We start from the raw sequence: 22898 nt of genomic DNA on the forward strand, positions 1-22898 counted from the left end.
TAGTATTTGTGGGGTTTGTCCATTTAAAAAATTTGTAATTTGTGCTATTCATTTCAAATAAATATTAAAGACACCCCTCAAGTTGTGTAAACTTTGGGCTCTACAACTCCTGAGCATACCTTGGGTCAATAAATCTCTGAGTATAAAAAGCAATTCACGGAAAAATGCATTCAGTCTAATTTGATAAAGCTCAAAAACACGCTAAGCTTCAAATATTTACAGATTAAAGACAAACGTGGTAATATTATAAGGAAAGACCCACAGCGGGCTCCAAAGCAGGATGAAATTATGGCTTCAGTGGCCCTAGGCACTTTTTGCCTTCAGGGGCACTCTCCTCCTTAAAAATACCAAAATTTATATTTTATGACTGTATTGGTATAAAGACAAATAAATGGTAAATATTACAAGATTTTCTTCAACGTAATATTCCACTTGTTTTTCTGATTTTATAAGAAGTTAAAACATTTCTGTGTGTCCCTAGCCCAAGCTACCCTGTAAAATGGAGGAGCCCCTCTGTTCAGGATTCACGGTAATATTCCGTTTCTTACACTGTGGTGAGTAGCTTAGCATTTTATAAATATCCTTTCATGGCTACTTTAATAAAAACGTATGTAATACATTCTTCAAGGATACACATTAAAATGGTTATCTCAGGGAAATAGAGATTCCGGTGATTTTTTTTCCATCTTCTCTTTCAGAAAAAGTTTTTTTTTTTTAATAGCCAGCCAGATCCCTATTTTACAAAAGTATTAATATTATTTTAAAAAGGATACCTACCCAATTTATAGTGCAATATAGTTCCGCACAGTTTTGTAACTTTCGTATTTAAACACTGGATTTGAATTTGGCCAACACAGTCCGCCTGACAGAGAAAAATCTAGAAACGAGAATAACAGTCTTTGCCTCCCGCTGGGATTGTTAAATTTCCATAACAGGCATCGGGGCTTTCCGATAAGCCACGCCCTCTTTCTGGAATGTTCTTCAGCAGGACCCTGCCCACTTCTTCCCTGGCTCACCCCTTCTCATTCTTTGGTTAGGGTTTTCTGCTCAGTAAGATCATCGCTGGCTGACCGGTCTGGATCGGGCCTAACTCAGCCTCTGCTTTCCTTTAGAGCCTTGATCAGAACTAGTAATTATTTGTTTTTCTGTCTCCTCTATTAGAGTATAAGCTAGTGGTGACGCCTCATCGTCGAAGTCAGCAGTAAGCGTTAAAAGAAAAAACAAAAAATGGGTAGGCTTCCCAGGGGGTTTTACTGTTATATTCTGTACTGTTTTTCCTCTTTCCAATACTTAATGTATCCCTTTTCTATGATACAAAGTATATACTTCCCCCAAAGTACGTGTTGATTACATATTATATTTTAGGTCTCTAAAGGAAATCGAAAGAGAAAAACAATTCCTTCGCAACCCGTAACACCCCTGCTGAAACTCCTGAGGCGTCTAAAAGGGAAGAAAAAGGACTGGGCAGAAAAGACAGCAGGGTAAGCGTCCAGGTCGAGCGGGGTGGGCGCATCGGTGGGCGGCCGCTACCGGAGAAATCCGGGTCAAGGCCGTGGTGGAACCTCGGCCTCAAGCTTTCCCCCAGACCCCGCCCCTCACGGACGCTCCTGATTGGGCGGCCCTGGGAGCCCGGAAGTGACGCCACGCCGGGCTTCCCGGCCTCCAGGCGGAGCCCGGGTGTGTCTCTTCCCACGCCCCGCCCCTCGGGGCACCAAAACAAGAAAGCGGCGGCCGGGGCGGGGCCTGCGGACGGCCGACGCCACGCAGAGGGCGGGTCCTGCGCTCGGGGCTTCTTCGGTTGGGTGGTCGGTTACGGATGTTGGCGACTGATCGCAGGCCCGCACTTCCGTTCTCGGCGGACTGTTGAGTTGAGGCACGGAGGCGGAGGCTGGTTAGCGGCCGGGGGGAGGCCGAGACGGGTGAGGAGAGCGTTGAACTCACGGCTGCTGGCCCGGTGAGCGTGGGAGTGCGCACGGTGTAACCGTCGCAGCGTGTGAGGCCCGGGCGGGTGGGGTAGGGGCGGCGTGAGCTCGGCCGCGTCCCTCAGGACAGTTGCGGCGCCCATTGGGGCGCCCTCCGGTCCTCTCCCTTCGCGTCGTCTGCAGTGCCGTCCCGTGTGAGCTCTTCTGAGTCTGGGCGCTGCGTAGTTTCTGTGGGAGTGAGTGGGGTGTCTCACTACAGAAAGTCTCTGTCCGCTCGGCGCCCCCTGCTTTCTCCTGCTGGGGTTCGTGCCTTTGGAGAGTGTGCCCCTCCCGAGTGGCCACCTGAGCCCTCCCTGCCCCACCTGAAGGCGATGGAGCGCTGACAGCCAGCCAGAGGGCCCTTTGCCGTCCTCCCCACCTTCCAGGAGCGACGATGTGCCAAGACCTGTGTGGCCCAGAAGGAATCGGGCCCGAGGCTCGAAGGAAGAAGAACCCTTGGCTGGTCAGTCAAAGCGGCAGAGGTGTTAGCTACTGACGATCGTAGGGCTGAACTCACCTGCTAATTGCGGGACTTAATGACAAAGTGCCTCGCTGTCCCCAGCGTGGAGACGAGGTCCCCCGTGGAGCCACTCCCCCTGTGGAGTCAGAATGGCAGTTGCACTGTTTCTTCATTCCTTGTTAGATCCACAGGCATGTTGTCTAACCTCTGGGAGCTTGAGCCCTGTCATCAAATGGTAATATTGGTGGTTCTTTATAAGGATTGATGTGAAGCCCAGGTGAGAGAGCGAGTCTAAAAACCACTTCCTCAGTTTTGTTTTGTTTTGCTTTTTCAGAAATGTTGGGGGCCAGAGTCTGGTTATATATGAATGCAGATCCTCACCCATTCTCAAATAAACCCAGGAATCTCGACTGAAAGGATGGCTTCGCTGTAGGCCATTACCCCAGGTAATTATTTGTTTTTTTTTAATTTTAAATGTTTACATGTTTTATTATTTATTTGGTTGCATTGGGTCTTAGTTGCAGCAGGCGGGCTCCTTAGTTGTGGCATGCGAAATCTTAGTTGTGGCATGCATGTTGGATCTAGTTCCCAGACCCAGGGATCGAACCTGGGCCCCCTGCATTGGCAGCGCGGAGTCTTAACCAGTGTGCCACCAGGGAAGTGTCGGCAGTTATTTGTTAAATAGACATTTAAGACTTTTTTTTTCAGGCACTTAATATGTGCCAAGCACTGAGAAGTAAGACAAAAGAAAAAAAAATACAGAACGGATCCTTGCCCCCTAACACACGCAGAATTGCTGAGGATGGAGCTTGTAGGTGGGAGACAGATAAGTAAACAGCTCAGCCTAACATGGTAAATGCAGTGATAGAGACCATGTACAAAGTCCTGAGGGGATAGAGAAAAAAGTCATCAAAGACAGATTGGAAGGGAGGGAATGAGTCAGACAAGCCTCCAGGCATGATGATGCTCAGAGGTAATTCTCAAATCTGGCTCCTCCCACCCCCGCCCCCGAAATATTTACTTATTTATTTATTTTGGCTGTGCTGGGTCTTAGTTGTGGCTTGCGAACTCTCAGTGGCGGCATGCATGTGGGATCTAGTTCCCAGACCAGGGCTCGAACCCCGGCCCACTGCATTGGGAGTGCAGAGTCTTACCCCCTGGACCACCAGGGATGTCCCCCAAATCTGGCTTTTTATCAGACGTACTGGTGGAGTCTTCTTTAGAACGCATCTGAATTTTCTCAGTGGTATCTCACCATGTGCCTTTGCTAATTTTTTTTGCCAAGTTCCTTTGGTGAGTCTGAGGCACATCCAGGGTTAAGAAGCAGGCAAAGGTATGAAGAGTAGGTGTCCAAGGCAGATGGAAGAGCTTCCATAAAGGCAGGTAATGCCAAACACCAGGAAGCATTTTAGGAAGTGCAAGTGAGGGGGAATGTCAAGAGATGATGCTGAAGCCAGGTCATGGAGAGCCTTGTGTGGTGAGGTCAGAAATTTTAATTTTATCGGCCAAAGGTAGAGGAGTCATTTGTGCTTTTAGAGTCTGGTTTTGGCTTTGGCCTTTGGCAGCACTTTGGAGGAAGAATTGATGGTGGATCAAACAAGAGGCAGATCATTTAGGTTTCTTCTGTAATCCAGACAAATAATGAAAATGTATTGAACTAAGGAAATGGCAGTCTCACTGAGAGTAAAGTACAGAGGTAATCAAGGTGGTAGACTCTATAGAACTTGTAGAGATGGGGGCTAAGGGAGGATAGCATAGGAGAATTCACAGGTTACTGGTTTGAAAAGTGAAGTCATGGTAATACCGTGGATACAGAGAATACAGGACAGATAACACATTGACGGGAAGGACTTTGTTCTGTTCTGGTCCTGTTTACTTTGAGGCAACTGTCAAGTGAGTATAGATTCACTGTACAGTTGGATATTGAGTACGGTCAGCCTTCCATATCTTTGGGTTTCCCATGTGTGGATATAGAGGGCCAACTGTGTTCCCTGTACTCCACTATTTTATGGAAGGGACTTGAGCATCTGCAGATTTTGGTGTGCATGGGGGGTACTCCTGGAACCAATCCCCTGCAGAAACTGAAGGGCAGCTGTATATCTTTGTGGAATTCTAGGCTAGGCTATCATTTATTGAGTAGCTGAAACACAAACATGGCATTGAGTTTTACCTACGTTCTCAGTCTTTGGGGAAGCTTCATTATAAATAGTAGTTGAAGAAATAGGTTGAATTGTCACCCACAAAGAGGATATTGAATGAAGGGTTAGAGTCCTGAGGACAAACCTTTGGAAATGTTGATATGAAGCAGGGGGAAAAGGAACAGATGATTATGGGGGCTGGGTAGAGGAAGTGAGAGAAGAATGCTGTGTTGTCGTAGCTAAGGAATACATGCTTAGCAGTTTCATATGCTTTAGAGGAGTCCATTAAAGAACCTACTGGATTTGGTATTAAAGAGATTATTAGGGACTTTTGTGAAAACATTCAGTGAAACATAAGGTAGAAGCCAGAGTGCAAAGGAGCTAAAGAAGTGAATCTAAATTATTTTTTCAAGGGGAGTTCCCTGGTGGTCCAGTGGTTAGGACTCGGCGCTTTCACAGCCGTGGCCCGGGTTCAATCCCTTGTCAGGGATCTAAACTAAGATCCCTCGAGCCGCTCAGCGTGGCCGAGGAAAAAAATAAATAAAAGCAATTGTGAAGAAGTTTAAAATAAATAAATTTTCAAAAAGTTTAGCTAGGAAGGATAGAAGAAAGTGATTGTTATTTGAAGTTTCTGGCCAGCTATTATTGATAAATGATATCCCCTGGATAAGTCAATAGAAAATTACAGTTATACCTCTGGTGAAGCATCCTATGTTATTGGCAAAAATACTGTCTCTCTGATGCACAGGAGCCGCTCTTACTTCTGTCATGCAGCTTGAGGATTCCCTGGACTCCCCCATTTGTGGTTCAGTAATGATTCCAAGCAGTAAAAACACTGATGAACTTAACAAAACTGTCCTCCAGAAGAACTGAATTGTACAAAAATTTGCAAGATTCATAGTCATCTACCAGCAGTTTTCCCTTAAAAGAAAAATTTCAGTATACCCTGTTCAGATTTTTTTGGGCTTAGCTATCAGGCCAATGATGATTTTAGTTTTAGGAACATAACCACACCCACTTATGGCCTTTGAGAGAACTATGGAAACATGTTTCTATTGTTGATTTGCTGTAGCACTGTTCTCTCTGTTTTCTAAATTCCATGGCACTTACCTGTTATATGGCAGTAACTCCTATCTACATTGAGAACATTTAGTTTGCTTTCTGGAATGTGGAAGTAAGCCAGCTCTCTGAGTGAGTGAAATAAAAAGCAGCCTCCATAATTTTTTTTTTTACTAGAAAGTTTATTTTGGTAACTAACTTCTCTGTTAATAATTATTTTAAAGTATACAACATTTTGGGCTTCCCCAGTGGCGCAGTGGTTGAGAGTCCACCTGCCGACGCAGGGGACACTGGTTCGTGCCCCAGTCCTGGAAGATCCCACATGCTGCACGGAGCGGCTAGGCCGGTGAGCCATGGCCGCTGAGCCTGCACGTCCGGAGCCTGTGCTCTGCGACGAGAGAGGCCACCGCAGTGAGAGGCACGTGTACCGCAAAAAAAAAAAAAAAAAAAAATGTATACAACATTTTATTTGTACTTCAGTACCTTGATTTTTTCAAAGTTGCAGTTGACTGCAGTCTTGTTTCCTGCTCAAGTCAAGCTTGAAACAACTGATGTTTGAGAAATCTTCCCTGAGTTTCATTTTCTGTCCTTGCATTGTCTAGAAGGGTGAAACTTGTTGAATTAGATTACATCACTGGAAAAACACAGCTTCTGCAGACTTTTAACTTCCTGGTATTATATTACTGGTTTTTCAAGTATGAGAAGTTCTTTGAGTGAAATTTATATTCTGCAGAAACATAGTGTCTATTCTGTTACTTCATATTCCCTAGTTTGCAGCACCCTTAAAAAATGTAATTGAATTAGAATTAGTGTTAGGAAAGGGCAGGTCTCTCCAGCCGAACTAGCATATTACTTTTTTTAATTTTTCACACAAGGACTGTGTAACTCTTACTATTTTTCTGCTCTACTTTTCAGGAAGCTCCTAAATTAGGCCTTACTGAAATTAAATTTCTTCTACATAAGTTTTGATTTCTCTCCCTTTCTAAATTGCCTTCGAAAATGTCTTTTTCTTTATACTTTAATGTTGAAAGCTGCCCTGAATTCTTTTCAGAAGCCTGAAGAAAGTATACAGTTAATATTTAATAAATTTTAAAAATCAGTTCACAAGACAAATCCATGTTTTTGATTGTACAGAAACTATAAATACTGTCAAGATGTGATCAGTTTCCCATTAGCAGAGCTTATTATGCACTCTGAATTTTTGGGTGGTAATGCATTCAAAAATGTAACATTGTCAAGTTTCTGTACCCAAGTATTCAATGACTTGGGTCATGTTTCTTAACCTTTTATTGTCCCTTCTCCCTCTCTGAAAGGAAACGTTTAAGACATTTCTTTCCTATGAATTTCCCGTGAATTTTAATCCCACCAATATATATTATATACTTCTTTACGTAATGTCCATATACCTGTGCTTTATATGTAAAAAGAGTAGGATGTGTTCCACTAACCAGTTTTCATCTCCTTGAGGATGATGTCACTCCTGATGAGAATGCATGGGTTAGGATCATCCAGTTAGGCAATGAACTTCATTGGGTTTACAGTTGGGTTTGTAACTTTTTTCCCATCAGGCTGATATACATTCATTAGATAATGAAGGTCAAGTTTTCAAGACCGGTTTTGTTGGGTAATTTCCTGGCCCAATTCCCAATAAAATGTTTCCATACGATAGAACACTTGGTTTGATTTCCCTTGGGTGTGGTTTTCTCCATTTTTGTCAAAGACTGGCTAATAGCTGTTTGGCTAATACATTGAGTTTGTCTGATGTTTTTCGCATGAATAGACTGGGGTTGTGGGTTTGGGGAAGCATACTGCAGAGTTGAAGTTCCTGCCTCATCACTTTGTGTCAGGGGTTACCAACATGACTTAACCACTGGTGATGTTAACCTTGATCACTTGGTTTGAGGTTGTGTTTGCCAGGTGTCTCCACCATAAGTGTGATTTTCACTTTGCATCCTTTCTTATTTGGAAGTGTTTCACCAAGTCCAGCCCTCGCTCAAGGTAGGGTGGGATTAAGCTCCACTTCCTGGAACGGGGAGTATCTGTATATATTATTTGCAATTCTTCCATAAGGAAAGTTTGTTCCTTCCCCCACATTTGTTTATTCATTCATTTGTATCAGTATGGATTCATGTATATTTATACTGTGGGTTATAATCCAATATTACATTATTTTGTTACTCAGATTGTTTCAGCTTTGGCCGCTGGGAGCTCTTCAGGTTGGTGTCTATTATGTCCCTTTGACATGCCCCCATCCTTTTGTGTTTTGTGCACGTTGTTTCTGTTCCGGGCTTCCCTGGTGGCTCAGTGGTTGAGAGTCTGCCTGCCAGTGCAGGGGACACGGGTTCGAGCCCTGGTCCTGGAAGATCCCACATGCTGCGGAGCAACTGGGCCTGTGCGCCACAACTACTGAGCCTGCGCTACAGAGCCTGCAGGCCACAACTACTGAGCCTGTGCTCTAGAGCCTGAGAGCCACAACTACTGAGACCGCATGCCACAACTGCTGAGGCCCACGCACCTAGAGCCCGTACTCCACGAGAGAGGCCACCGCAATCAGAAGCCCACACGCCACAACAAAGAGTGGCCTCTGCTTGCTGCAGCTGGAGAAAGCCAGCACGCAGCAACGAAGACCCAACACAGCCAAAAATAAATAAATTAACATTAAAAAAAGTCCCCCACTATTATTGTTTTACTGTTGATTTCCGCTTTTATAGCTGTTAGCAGTTGCCTTACATATTGAGGTGCTCCTATTTTGGGTGCATATATATTTATAGTTATTATATCTTCTTCTTGGGTTGATCCCTTGATCATTGTGTAGCATCCTTCCTTGTCTCTTGTAACATTCTTTATTTTAAAGTCTATTTTATCTGATATGAGTATTGGTACTCCAGCTTTCTTTTGATTTCCATTTGCCTGGAATATCTTTTTCCATCCCCTCACTTTCAGTCTGTAACTGTTCCTAGGTCTGAAGTGGGTCTCTAGTCGGCAGCATATATATGGGTCTTGTTTTTGTATGCATTCAGCGAGCCTGTGTCTTTTGGTTGGAGCATTTAATCCATTCATGTTCAAGGTAATTATTGATATGTATGTTCCTATTACCATTTTCTTAATGGGTATGGGTTTGTTTTTGTAGGTCGTTTTCTTTTGTGTTTCCCACTTAGAGAAGTTTCTTTAGCATTTGTTGTAGAGCTGGTTTGGTGGTGCTGAATTCTCTTTGCTTTTGCTTGTATGTAAAGCTTTTGATTTCTCCGTTGAATGTGAATGAGCTCCTTGCCAGGTAGAGTAATCTTGGTTGTAGGTTCTTCCCTTTCATCACTTTAAATATATCGTGCCACTCCCTTCTGGCTTGTAGAGTTTCTGCTGAGAAATCAGCTGTTAACCTTATGGGACTTCCCTTGTATGTTACGTGTCGTTTTTCCCTTGTTGTTTTCAGTAATGTTTCTTTGTCTTTAATTTTTTGTCAATTAGAGTACTGTGTGTCTTGGTGTGTTTGTCCTTGGGTTTATCCTGCCTGGGATTCTCTGCGCTTCCTGGACTTGGGTGGCTATTTCCTTTCCCATGTTAGGGAAGTTTTCGTCCATCATCTCTTCAAATATTTCCTTGGGTCCTTTCTCTCTCTCTTCTCCTTCTGGGACCCCTATAATGTGAATGGTGTTGCATTTAATGTTGTCCCAGAGGTCTCTTAGGCTGTCATCATTTCTTTTCATTCTTTTTTTCTTTATTCTGTTCCACAGCAGGTGAATTCTACCGTTCTGTCTTCCAGATCACCTATCCGTTCTTCTGACTCAGTTACTCTGCTGTTGATTCCTTCTAGTGTATTTTTCATTTCAGTTATTGTATTGTTCATCTCTGTTTGTTCTTTAATTCTTCTAGGTGTTTTTTCTTTAATTCGTGTAGGGCTTTGTTAAACCTTTCTTGCATCTTCTCGATCTTTGCCTCCATTATTTTTCCAAGGTCCTGGGTCATCTTCACTGTCATTTTCCTGAATTCTTTTTCTGGAAGGTTGCCTATCTGCACTTCATTTAGTTGTTTTTCTGGGGTTTTATTTTGTTCCTTCATCTGGTACAAAGCACTCTCTGCCTTTTCATTTTGTCTGTCTTTCTGTGAATAGGGTTTTCCTTCCCCAGGCTGCAGAATTGTAGTTCTCCTTGCTTCTGCTGTCTGCCCTCTGGTGGCTGAGGCTACCTAAGAGGCTTGTGCAGGCTTCCTGATGGGAGGGACAGGTGGTGGGTAGAGCTGGGTGTTGCTCTGGTGGGCAGGGCTCAGTCAAACTTTAATCTGCTTATCTGCTGATGGGTGGGGTTGCATTCCCTCCCTGCTGGTTGTTTGGCCTTAGGCGACCTAGCACTGGAGCCTACCTGGCTCTTTGGTGGGGCTAATGGCGGACTCTGGAAGGGCTCCCACCGAGGAGTACTTCCCAGAACTTCTGCCACCAGCGTCCTTGTCCCCACGGTGAGGCACAGCCACCTCCCCTCCTGCCTCTGCAGGAGACGCTCCAACACTAGCAGGCAGGTCTGGTTCAGTCTCCTATGGGGTCACTGCTCCTTCCCCTGGGTCCCAGTGCTCACACTACTTTGTGTGTGCCCTGCAAGAGTGGAGTCTCTGTTTCCCCCAGTCCTGTCAAATTCCTGCAATCAAATCCTGCTAGCCTTCAAAGTCTGATTCTTCAGGAATTCTTCCTCCCGTTGCCGGACCCCCAGGTTGTGAAGCCTGACATTGGGCTCAGAACCTTCACTCTAGTGGGTGGACTTTGTGGTATAAGTGTTCTCCAGTTTGTGAGTCACCAGCCCAGCAATTATGGTATTTGATTTTATTGTGATTGCGCCCCTCGTCATTGCAGCTTCTCCTTTGTCTTTGGATGTGGGGTATCTTTTTTGGTGAGTTCTAGTGTCTTCCGGTTGATGATTGTTCAGCAGTTAGTTGTGGTTCCGGTGCTCTCGCAAGAGGGAGTGATGCACATCCTGTACTCCGCCATCTTGAACCAATCTCTGAAATTAATTTCATTTAACCCTTTTTACTTGAGTTTGGATGGTGGAGGCTCTGATGGTAGTATAAAACCCCAAATTGGAGACAGTTGAAAACTGTACGTTTCAAACTTAGTAGGAATAGGTTTGTAGCTATTATATTTGCAGCCATTACAGTTTATACTGCCTTGACGAGCAGTGAGTTATGGGCAGCAGTTCATACACACATGTGCAAATTCATGTGTATATATACTTCCAAACCAAGAGAAAATTCTTCTCTATATGAGTTTTTCTTATTGGTATGGACTAATATTTGGGGATTTCTAAGGTTTTCAGGGATTTCTGGAGCAGGGCCTCAGGGAATGTGAAAGGTTTCCTGAGCTTTTTACTTGACTCCAGTACATGATTAGAACACTCCAAAATCTGTACTTTGAAAACATTGATAATTCTATGTCTCTGTGTATAATTTCCCATCAGTACTGTATAGTTTTGAGCCGGCTTTATAACACAGCTGTATGTTGCCTTATGATGTTTATTACTAACTGCTTTCATTTCATTATTTTTCATTATTTTTCATGTGTCACAGGTAAAGTTTTTACGAGTAAGCCCAGATTGAGTTTAGCCAGTGATTGATAAGCTGGCCAGCAGAATGTTCTGGATGTGGTCGAGGCACATTGTAAGTTGAAGACATGATCATTAGTAGGAAATGTACCCATTCTCCACCAGAATAGGCCTGAAGTGTTGTGTGTTTTTTTTTTTTCTTTAGTCTTTCCATGTCTTCTTTTCTGGATACAGGTACAGAATGAGCACATGTTGTTGGTGTACACCAGGTGGTATTTCCACCATTGACTTCCTGCAACGCTATGCATCCAAGACCCACTCCAGTGAATTTCAAACAGCTGATGAAGACCTCTGCTACTGCTTAGAATGTGTGGCGGAATACCACAAAGCAAGGGATGAATTGCCATTCTTACATAAGGTACTTTACATTAATTGGGCGGTATTTTTCAGAGCTTGATAACTAGGAAGAGAATAAATTTAAACTCTGTTGGAAGCATTCAGGGAACTGAAAACTTGATTTAAACTGTGAATGCTAATATACGTGTAGTATGTAACTCATAGCCTGGTAGATAGTAGGTGCTGAATAAATGCTTATTGATTGATGGAATTGAATTGAAATCTAAAGCAGAATTTTATAATCCTCCACTTTTAGACATTTTGATGTGAAACAGTTTCATGAAATGAAGTGACGTATGGGTTTTTTTTGGGTTCATGTTTTAATGTCGTTGTGTTTGACTTTCTTAACAGCCAGGTATCTGAATGGCTTGGGTTATTCTTTTATTGGCTAATAGTTCTTTTTTTCCCCTCTTTTCATTTTTTAATGTTAAGTGCTATAAATCAATAAAGACAAACATTTTTTTCATTCACAGGAACCAAAGTGAAACATATAATTTTAAATATGTGGCTTTGAATATTGGTTTATTATATTTATCTGATGAGAAATGGAATACAGACCATAGAGTTACGTATAATAATATAGAAGAGAGGAGGGGGATGATAAGTTATGAACCTTTTGAGGAAAACTTTACGTTTACAAAGTTGCCTAGCGATGAACCTAACCAATGCCTTTATGCTAAAGCTGATGTTTCAAGGTAATTACCTATGGCTGGAACGTAGGAGGGAAGTCAGAGAAGGCCCAGCTTGTGTAAAGAAGCTCCAACTTCTCATTTCCTTTTCAATAGAGTATAGTTGACAGTGCTGTTGATAACAAAACTCTGCAAGAGCAATGTTGTAAACATCTCATGCTCTATGTACTCATGTTCATGTATCATAAAAGCCACTTTTATGTTCAGTGACTGTTTTCTTTAAATCTAATATAAGAGGTTGAGTCGTTTTTTTTTTTTTTTTTTTTTTTTTTTTTTTTTTGGTACGCAGGCCTCTCACTGTTGTGGCCTCTCCCGTTGCTGAGCATAGGCTCCGGACGCGCAGGCTCAGCAGCCACGGCTCACGGGCCCTGCAGCTTTGCGGCATGTGGCATCTTCCCGGACTGGGGCACGAACCCGTTTCCCCTGCATCGGCAAGCAGACTCTCAACTGCTGTGCCACCAGGGAAACCCTGGTACTTCTTTAAACTTCTGAATTTTTATGCTTAGGAAAAGGCTTTCTAGAAGGATCGTCATATCCAGTATATTTTGTTGCTAATAAGATATAAAGCACACTGCCCGTTTTTCTTTTCCTGTAGGTTTTATGGGAATTAGAAACCTCACGTCTCATAAATCACTTTGAAAAGGCCATGAAGGGAGAAATTGGAGACGATGACGAGTTATATATAGTAGACAACAATGGAGAGGCACAGCTGTTTGACCTTACTGGCCAAGACTTTGAAAATAAGCTTCGAGTTGCTCTTCTTGAAATACTGAAATATCCTTATTTGCTTTTACATGAGCGTGTTAGTGAGTATCTTGGGTGTTTCACAGTTGTATCATTTTTATATTTTAAGAATTGTAAGAATTTGGGTTTATCTATATTGAAAATCTGTTTCTTAAACATATACTTAGGATACATTTTTTTCCAAACGTTTTATTTTGAGCATTTCCAAACCTAGAAAAGTGAATTACACAGTGAATACCATATACACACCACATAGATTGTACAGCTGCTGATATCTTGCTGTATTTGCTTTATCACATATTTATTCTTCTATCCATTCAATTAATTTTCATTCTTGGAATTTGTCTGTAGCAGGGTTTTTCATACTTGGAACTGTTGACATTTTGGACTGGATAAATCTTGGTTCCTGAGGGACATGCTGTTTATTGTAGGATGTTTAAAAGCATCCCTGGCCTCTCTCCACTAGATGCTGGTAGTGACTTGCTCTCCCCATTACCCTAGTTGTGACAAGCAAAATTGTCTCCAGATATTGCCAAACGTCCCTTGGGAGTTGGGGGTCAGGGCCAGTGGGGGACAAAATCGCCAGGTTGAGAACCACTGGTCTGTAGTAGTTTTCAGTAATCACAATGGCATAGCATATTATGTCTGCCTAGATTTTGGCCATTTATATTTGCATTTCTTAATATGAATCTCTTGAAGACATTTTCCTGATCTGTCAAATCTAACGAAATAACAGTACCTTTAAGGCACCCACTACTGTATCTAGTCCACATTCAGATTTTCCCAGTAGTTGCAAAATGTGTTTTTAGGATGATTTATTTAAATTAGAGTCCAATCAGGGACTGTGCATTTGGTTCCATTTGGTTCCATATTTCTTACATCTCTTTTAATCCAGAATAGTTTACTTTTACGTATGTGTGCACAGGTATAGATATAGTTAGGTAAATAGATAGATGGATAGATAGATAGATAGATTTTTTTTGTCATAACTTTGACTTGCTGAGACCAGATGGTTGCCCTAAAGAATAATGTGCTTCCTGGACTTTTCTGATTTCTTCCTTGTCATGTTATTTGACTTGTTTCTCTATCCTCTGTATTTTCAGTAAATTGAAAAGTATATCTAAAGATTTATTAGATAAATCAGTTCTTTCTAAATAAATTCAAAATAACTAGATTTTTAAATTCGAACAAGTCATTTTTCAAACATTTATTAAAGAGTACCATATCCAGAAAACTATATAAGCTTGATTTTTCATAAACTAAGCATACTTGTGTAGCTGGCACCCAGGTCAGAAACAAATCATCATCAACACACCAGAAGCTCTCCTCTTACTTTTCCAGTCATTGTCCCTCCTTCCCAAAGCTAACCACTGTCACTACAATATTCTTTGAATCTTGACAAAATAAAGTTGATTCATCTGATATGGTAAACGTATGAGTCTATTCAGTATACTTTTGAAAGAGTGATGTAGAAATTTCCATGAAGCAACAGGGATTAAGATAGTGCTGGTACAGATAGACTCATGGAGCAGTGTAGAGACTCCAGAAGTAAACCGAATATATTTGGGGAATTTACTCTTTGCTGATGATAGCATTTCAAACCAGTGGAGAAAATGGATTACTCAGTAACTGAGAGTAGGACAAAATAGCCATTTGTGGGGCAAAGCTGATTTTATCCCTGTGGTACAAGATAAAGTCCTCATGGATCAAAATGTAAAATGCTAATGGAATTGGACCTATAGCCATACTTCTAAGAAGGTGCTCTCTGGAGATAATTATGCCCAGTGTGAAAAAAGATGTTTGTACTAGGAAAGTCAGAGCAATTCATAGGCACACACTATGATCAACCTACCGGTCTTTCAGCAGCTAAATATCATTCCTACATTTACAGCATTTTTATGCCTCAGTTTAAAAAAAAAGGAGCAACTTTTCATTTACTTACAGAGCAACTGAAGGAGCCAAATTTAGGGAATCTTGATACGTTGATAAGATTTATGTCTTATGTTTACTGCCTTATTTTTTCTATTTAGATGAATTATGCGTTGAAGCACTTTGCCGGATGGAACAAGCTAACTGCTCCTTTCAGGTTTTTGACAAACATCCAGGGATCTATTTGTTTTTGGTCCATCCCAATGAAATGGTGAGTGTGAGTGTTAGGCAGTGGAAGAGGGGATATTTTATTTTTGCACCTATATTACAGATAACTATAATAGAGGTTTTTGATGTGTACTTTGTTTAAAATATTTGCCAAAGTTATTCTCTTGTTGTTGTAACATTACTGTAGTTCAGGAGGGGGTGCTGGGGGGCTCAAAGAAGAGGGTTAAAAGAGTAGGGAAACAGTTCTGACAGGTGATGCTTCAGTTTAAAAGACAAATGAGGGAATAATCTGAACTTTCAGTGTGTTGACCTGAACTAACGAAGAAGGAGAGTTCTCTCTTGCTTTTCTTGCTTGCCTGCCCCGCTCCAAGCACATGGAAATACCAGTTAAAACACTTGAAATAATTATTTTGCTAATAGATGAGATTTTTAACAGGTGATGGGGTAGAGGGGAGAACAAGGAGATTCAGTTCTTAGGTGCCAAACAGGAAGAGGAACATGAGAATCAGAACAGTAGGTAGACAGAAGCAGAGAGCAACACCAGAGGCTTGGAACCTGACTTTGAGCTGGTTGCTCGAGTTTGAGGACTTAACATCATGTGGCGAGGCAGCGTGTGCAGTAGGACCTGTGCACATTGGCCTCTAGAACTGAGTTACAACGTTAAGACAATAGCCACGAAGGGTTGCTCTGCCAATAGAAGGATAGTAAAGAGGCTTTTTTTTTAAGTGGCGAAGAAAGAACACGGTAATGGGGTTTCCAGTCAGAATGGTGGTGAATTTCTGTCTCCTTTGTGCCAAACCCAAACAATGATAGAAAAGAATTCAAAAAGTGGAATTCTAAAAGGTATAGTCACACTTTTTAAAGGGTAAATGTTTCTTTGGACCAGTAATGGAACAGAAATACAAAGTGATACATGGTGGAAACCTGTATGTCGGCCTGGGTAGCTGTAGGTAGCAGGGGACTGAGTTTGTGCATGATAATAAGAATTACAAGTCTACTCCAGGCAAGGGTAGAACCAGAGTCGAGGCCTGTGCTTAAAATAAGGGTGGGGCTTTCCTGCCTGTGAAAGAAGACTGACAGAAAGTACAGCCAGCTGCTCTCCGGGACTGGCTTTCTTAAAGCTGCAAAGCAGTAGAGGAAGCAGGTCCAGCTGAGCAACCAGGACCTGGGCCAAGCACTTGCAGACTGGGTGACTGGGTCTGCAGGGCCAGGAATGACTGTATTCTTCATTATATATGTGTTTTTGTAGGTGAGGAAACTGAGTCAGGAGACTTAACCACAGTTACACAGGGTAGTATGGTGACTGGGATTTGTATATAGGCAGCCTGATCCAGAGCCCTAATGCTTTTTTTAAAGTTTTTATTTGAAAATACTTTAAAATTTTCAGAAAATTCTCAAAAATAAAAAAAAGTAGAAAACACCTGTATATTCTTTAGCTGTATTCACCAATTACTAATGTTTCACTCCATTTGTTCTATCATTTGCTTTCAGTTAACTACAAAGCTGTTTGTTTTCTGACCATTTGAGAGTAGGTTGCATGTATCATAGCCTTTTGCCCCTAAATACTTCAGTGTATATTTCCTAAGAATAAGTATATTCTCACAATATTATAAACTTCAGTGACTTTAACATTGACACAGTAAGGTCTGTTTTCCAGTTGTGTCGTGTGATCCAGTGTACTTTGTAGCATTTTCCCCCTGTACTCCAGTATCCAGACCAGGATCAGGATTTACATGTAGTTGTGTTACTTTAGTCTCTCTTAATCTGTAACATTTCCGCAGCCTATCTTTGTCTTTTATGACAATTACATTTCTGAAGAATAGTCATTTCTGCCTCCCTCCCATTTACAAAAAATAGAATGCTTTTCATTTTGGGTTTGTCTGATGCTTGCACATGGTTAGGCTTCGGTTATACGTTCCAACTGGAATACTACATAAGTGAAGGATGCTATGTCCTTCTCAGGCTGTCAGATATACGGCATGCCATATCATCCGGCCTCTCATGGTGATGTTAATTTTGATCATCTAGTTGAGGTGTTGTCCAGTTTCTTCACTGTACAATGTCTATTTCTTAAGTACTCTAAGATCACATAAATACCTTACTCCTCACCAAAATGTTCTCCTAAATTTAGCATTACCTGATGGTTCTTCCCTGAGCCAGTTTTTCTAAGATTGCAAAATAGTTTCAACCCCAGCACTTTACACGTTTACCAGTCAGCACTTGACATTGATTATACTATAATCAAGAGCCATTTTCCCTGCTCTTCATTTATTCATCTGTTTATCATAAGTTATAGACTCATTGATTCCTTTGTATTTTTTTTCGATAGCTTAAAATCCATTACTTAATTATGTTGGCATAGAGCCCATTCTTTTGTCCACTAGTTCTATGTTTTGCAAACTTTTCTGCCCATAACCTAAGTAAAAATATTCTTCATCGAGTTCACACACATATAGACATACGTGACCTAAACATTTCACAAAACAGTACTTACTGTTACTATGAAGGACGCCCACTGATTTTTTTTTAAAATTTTATTTAGTTTTTAAGGTTGGTTGTGATCACTAAATTCAGTTTGTAGTGCAGAATAAATTTAAAATCACTTCCCTATGCTATATCGCCATGTAGAGGTGACCTTTGATTTCTTCTGAGGTTTCTCTTTTCATTTTTCCTTTTTTAACTTTCTATTATGGAACATTACAAACATACAAAAATAGATTGGTGTAGTGAACCCCCACATATCCATCACTGTGCTTCATCTGTTATCAATATGTGGTCAATATTCTACTCCTGTTTAGTTACCACAAATCTTAGACATCAGAGCATTTCATCCATAAAATACTTTAGTTCGTGTATCAAAAAGGTAAGTGCTCTTTTAAAAGAACAATTACATCGACACACTTATAATAATAATAATAATATATTTCTAGTCAGTATTTGAGTGGAAGTTACTCTCTCAAAAATGCTTTATCAGGGTTAGATCAAATCAGGATCAAGTAAGGTTCACATGTCGCATTCCAGTTGACCCTTGAGCAACAGGGGTTTGAACTGCATGGGTCCTCTTATACACAGATTCTTTTTAATAGCATGTAGTATAGTACTACACAGTTCGAGGTTAGTTGAATCCATGATGCAGAACCAGGATATGGAGGGCTGCCAACTATGTTATATTCGAATTATATTAGTGTATTCAACTACGCAGAGGGTAGGTGCCCCTAACCCTTGTGTGTTGTTCAAAGTTCAATTGTAATTAGTATCTTCCGTCTTTTTTTTTTTTCTGTCATCATGGACCTTTTGGTTTATTTCCTTTAAATGTCTGAAAATCATGTATTTTTCCTAAAGTACTTTATTCTATATGATAGTTTTTTTCTTCCAGTTTTATTGAGGTATAATTGACATACAGCACTGTATAAGTTTAAGATATACGGTGCAATGATTTTTTTAAAGTATTTGATGTATCTTGTGTCCTCTGTAATCTGTAGAGAATCTTATTTTAACTGTATTCTTTCTGTAGACAATTGTGTGTTAAATGAAGTAATGAATGTGTTACACTTTTAGGTTTCACGTTGGGCTATCCTGACAGCAAGAAACTTGGGGAAAGTGAACAGAGATGATTATTATGACTTACAGGAGGTTTTGACTTGCCTTTTTAAAGTTATTGAGTTGGGGCTTTTCGAAAGTCCAGACATTGATACTTCTTCTGTCCTTGAGAAGGGTAAACTGATTCTTCTGCCTTCACACATGTATGATACTGCCAACTACAAAAACTATTGGTTAGGTGAGTATTGTTCCTACACACATATAATTAGTATTTTCCAATATTTCTTACGATTATCCTGCAAGGGAAGGGATCTCTTCTGGTAATCTGATCAAAATTGCTAAATAAAGGATTTCATAGTTCACAATTCTTGTTCTGTCATTAAATTGACTATTACAACATCTTGTCTTTAAACATTTCTTATCCTAGAAATCATCTGTGTAAGAGGTACATTTTCAAGTATGGCAAATAGATCTTTTATTTAAGGCAGTATTAGATGTTACCGTATTAGCACAGCAGCTGAACTTAATAGGGTTTTGATCTCTTGAAACAGAGGTTTAATACCTCTTTTCCCATCTGTAAAATATTTCCTGGGAGAAAGCGATACTAACTTTGGTTTTCATCAAGTTGTATATTGACTTAAAGTAGTTCTGTCCTACTTCATTGATTCAGAGTCTTACAGTCATGTGTATATTTGGCAGTGACTGGTACTTGAAATATAGTGATCTTAAAATTTAAGGGGTCTTTGATATTATGAGATGCAAATTGTGTGGTAGTCATTTTGGAAATGGTTTTCTAACCAGGTTCGTGCCATTTTCCCTTTTTATTCAATCTAAAGTTCTGTTCTTAGGAGGAGGAGTTGTATATGAATATCTCAGACTTCAATGTCTGAGGCACTGGATACTGTTTGGTTTCATCTTACTGCCTTGTTATTCTTTTTGCCAACTAAACTGGAGAAGACATTAGAACAGTTTTATTTAATCAATTCAAGAAAACTATACGTGATCTTACAGGTATCTGCATGTTGCTGACCATTCTTGAGGAGCAAACCATGGATTCACTGTTGTTGGGCTCAAACAAACAGAATGATTTTATGCAATCAATACTTCACGCCATGGAGAGGCAATCAGATGGTAATAAACTTTATTTGCTGACTATTGTGATGATGGTGCACTTTGAAAATACTAGTGTCACGGTAAGAACTTGGGTGTATGATGTGGAGGAAAGAAAGAATGACCGTTTTATGGTTTTGGTCACAGAGTCAGAATTTTTAATTGGAAAGGACCTTCAGAGTTTAACTCAGCACGTTACTTTCATAAAAGAAGAAACTGAAGCCCAAGGAAGTTAACTTACTTTTGAAAAAATTAATTAATTAATTTTTGGCTGTGTTGTGTCTTTGGTGCTGTGCATGGGCTTTCTCTAGTTGCAGCGAGTGGGGTCTACAGATTCCTTCTTTAACATCTTTATTGGAGTATAATTTCTTTACAATGGTGTGCTAGTTTCTGCTGTATAACAAAGTGAATCAGCTACACATATACATATATCCCCATGTCCCCTCCCTCTTGCGTCTCCCTTCCACACCCCCATCCCACCCATCTAGGTGGTCACAGAGCACCAAGCGGATCTCCCTGTGCTCTGTGGCTTCTTCCCACTAGCTATTTTACATGTGGTAGTCCATGCCACTCTCTCACTTCGTCCCAGCTTACCCTTCCCTCTCCCCGTGTCCTCACGTCCATTCTCTATGTCTGCATCTTTATTCCTGTCCTGCCCCTAGGTTCTTCAGAACCTTTTTTTTTTAGATTCCATATGTAAGTGTTAGGGTACAGTATTTGTTTTTCTCTTTCTGACTTACTTCACTCTGTACCACAGACTCTAGGTCCACCTACCTCACTACAAATAACTCGATTTCGTTTCTTTTTTATGGCTGAGTAATATTCCATTGTATGTATAGCCACATCTTTATCTGTTCATCTGTCGATGGACACTTGGGTTGCTTCCATGTCCTGGCTCTTGTAAATAAAGCTGCAGTGAACATTGTGGTACATGACTGTTTTTGGATTATGGTTTTCTCAGGGTATATGCCCAGGAGTGGAATTTCTGGGTCGTATGGTAGTTCTATTTTTAGTTTCTTAAGGAACCTCCATACTGCTCTCCATAGTGGCTGTATCAATTTACATTCCTACCAATAGTGCAAGAGGGCTCCCTTTTCTCCACACCGTCGCCAGCATTTGTTGTTTGTAGATTTTTTGATGATGGCCATTCTGACTGGTGTGAGGTGACACCTCATTGTAGTTTTGATTTGCACTGCTCTAATGATTAGTGGTGTTGAGCATCCTTTCATGTGTTTGTTGGCAAACTGTATATCTTCTTTGGAGAAATGTCTGTTTAGGGCTTCTGCCCATTTTTGGATGGGGTTGTTTATTTTTTTGATATTGAGCTGCATGAGCTGCTTGTAAATTTTGGAGATTAATCATTTGTCTGTTGCTTCATTTGCAAATATTTTCTCCCATTCTGAGGGTTGTCTTTTCATCTTGTTTATATTCTCCATTGCTGTGCAAAAGCTTTGAAGTTTCATTAGGTCCCATTTGTTTGTTTTTATTTCCATGTCTCTAGGCGGTGGGTCAAAAAGGGTCTTTTATGTCATAGAGTGTTCTGCCTATGTTGTGGCAGGCGGATTCTTTACCACTTCACCACCAGGGAAGTCCCCTCTTTAAGAAACATTCCATAATTGTCTTCACCTAACTAATGACTTTCTTCCTTATTTGAGAGCTTCCTAGACATAAGACAGCTTCAGTAGAGGATAAAAAAGTATATGAGCAGTTCTACACGAACGACTATGATAAAAAAAAAGTAGACTCTAAGAGCCCTGAGGGAAATAAAGCAGAAAGTTCTAAGGCTGACAGTAATTGGGTGAGTTAGAGCACTTGCCCCCTAAGAATACTGCGGAAGATGACAGGTGGTGCTAACAGTGAAGCCATTCTGGTTCTCACTTGGAAAAAGCCAGCTATCTGTTTTTTTCTGTAGGTGGTGTATCTTTATGTGAGTGTCAAAAATAAATCTGGAAAGAAAGAATAGAGTAAGATCTTACAGATGCTTGACTGAGGGCTTCTAATTTCCTTAGAAGACATTAAGGAGCAAGTGAAGGTCTTTGAGCAGGGCAGTGTTTTGCCCCTGCATGTAGAGAAGAGGGGAAGGACCGGGCATAAGAGTGTGTGAGTAATGGGAATTCCTGCCAGTTGGATGGAATGGAGATAACAACAAAGCCATGTTGAGAATGGATGGATAAAGAGTATGTATCTCTGCTTATCCAGTGGATGAGGGGTTCAGTCCTTTATTCCAACCGAATGACACACACAATTCAGGATTTCTCATATCATGGACTTTGTTTAGATCTGAAAATACCAAGTTTTTCTTTCTCTCCCTTTTTTTTTCTACTTTACCTCTGTTATTTATTGAAGGATGGGAGTATAAAGGTCTGGAAGAAGCAGAGGAGGAACGATTCTTTCAGGTTGGCAAATAGGGTGAGAAAGTTGAGTTTATCTGGACTATCTCAGTTTGTTCCACACTACAAGATTTCTTAACAGAGGTGTATTGCTTTAAAAAAAAATGCAGACATTATTTAAAAGTTTGCCAGGTTTCTAAAACCTGTAGTTGACAACACTTTACTTTAAATTACTTCCTGCTTTGCTTTCAGTTTTGTTGCTACCCAGGTAAAGAATGCTTAATTCTCAATATATTTTAGTCCCTTTCTCTAATTGTGTTGTAATTTGGCAAATTACTCCATTGTGTTTCAGATGATAGTGTGGATCCTTTCTGGCCAGCGTTACACTGTTTCATGGTGATTCTGGATCGTCTTGGATCTAAGGTCTGGGGTCAACTGATTGATCCTATTGAGGCATTTCAATCCATTATCAACAATGTGAGCTACAGGAAAGAGATCCAGAACATACGGAACAGCTCTGTGAGGTTCGTTCAGTTCCTGTGTCAGGATTTCCGACAATCTGTATGAGGAAGTCTACTATAATTGACTTTAACAGTAGGATTTTTCTCTTCTTTTTACCCTTCATTTCAGTAATTTCTATTTGTTCTTAATATTTAAGGACCAAGTCAGAACCGGAGTCATATTTAGATGATATGGTGACTTGCAGCCAGATGGTATACAATTATAACCCTGAAAAGACCAAAAAGGTATAAAACATTTTGAGAATTCAGATGATATTGTATTGCCTTTATATTGTATAGTCAGTGTTTTACGTGGTTAGTTGCATTGCTGATTTTATGATATGTAGCTATT

General features: G+C 40.7%; 1 pseudogene across 1 annotated transcript in view; it reads left to right on the plus strand.

The window, feature by feature from the left end:
- Positions 1–2693: 2693 nt before the first annotated feature.
- The window catches only part of LOC308610971 (putative helicase senataxin), a 69834-nt pseudogene continuing 49629 nt past the window's right edge, over positions 2694–22898 (plus strand). Inside the window, exons 1-8 of the transcript in view lie at positions 2694–2867; positions 11375–11558; positions 12821–13031; positions 15000–15109; positions 18625–18844; positions 19618–19737; positions 22399–22570; positions 22705–22792. The product of the transcript in view is annotated as a putative helicase senataxin (transcript). The remainder of the gene's footprint in view (positions 2868–11374; positions 11559–12820; positions 13032–14999; positions 15110–18624; positions 18845–19617; positions 19738–22398; positions 22571–22704; positions 22793–22898) is intronic.

The sequence above is a fragment of the Mesoplodon bidens genome, assembly GCF_964165515.1.
Source record: "Mesoplodon bidens genome assembly, contig: HAP1_SCAFFOLD_186, whole genome shotgun sequence".
In the NCBI taxonomy this organism is placed as follows: domain Eukaryota; kingdom Metazoa; phylum Chordata; class Mammalia; order Artiodactyla; family Ziphiidae; genus Mesoplodon; species Mesoplodon bidens.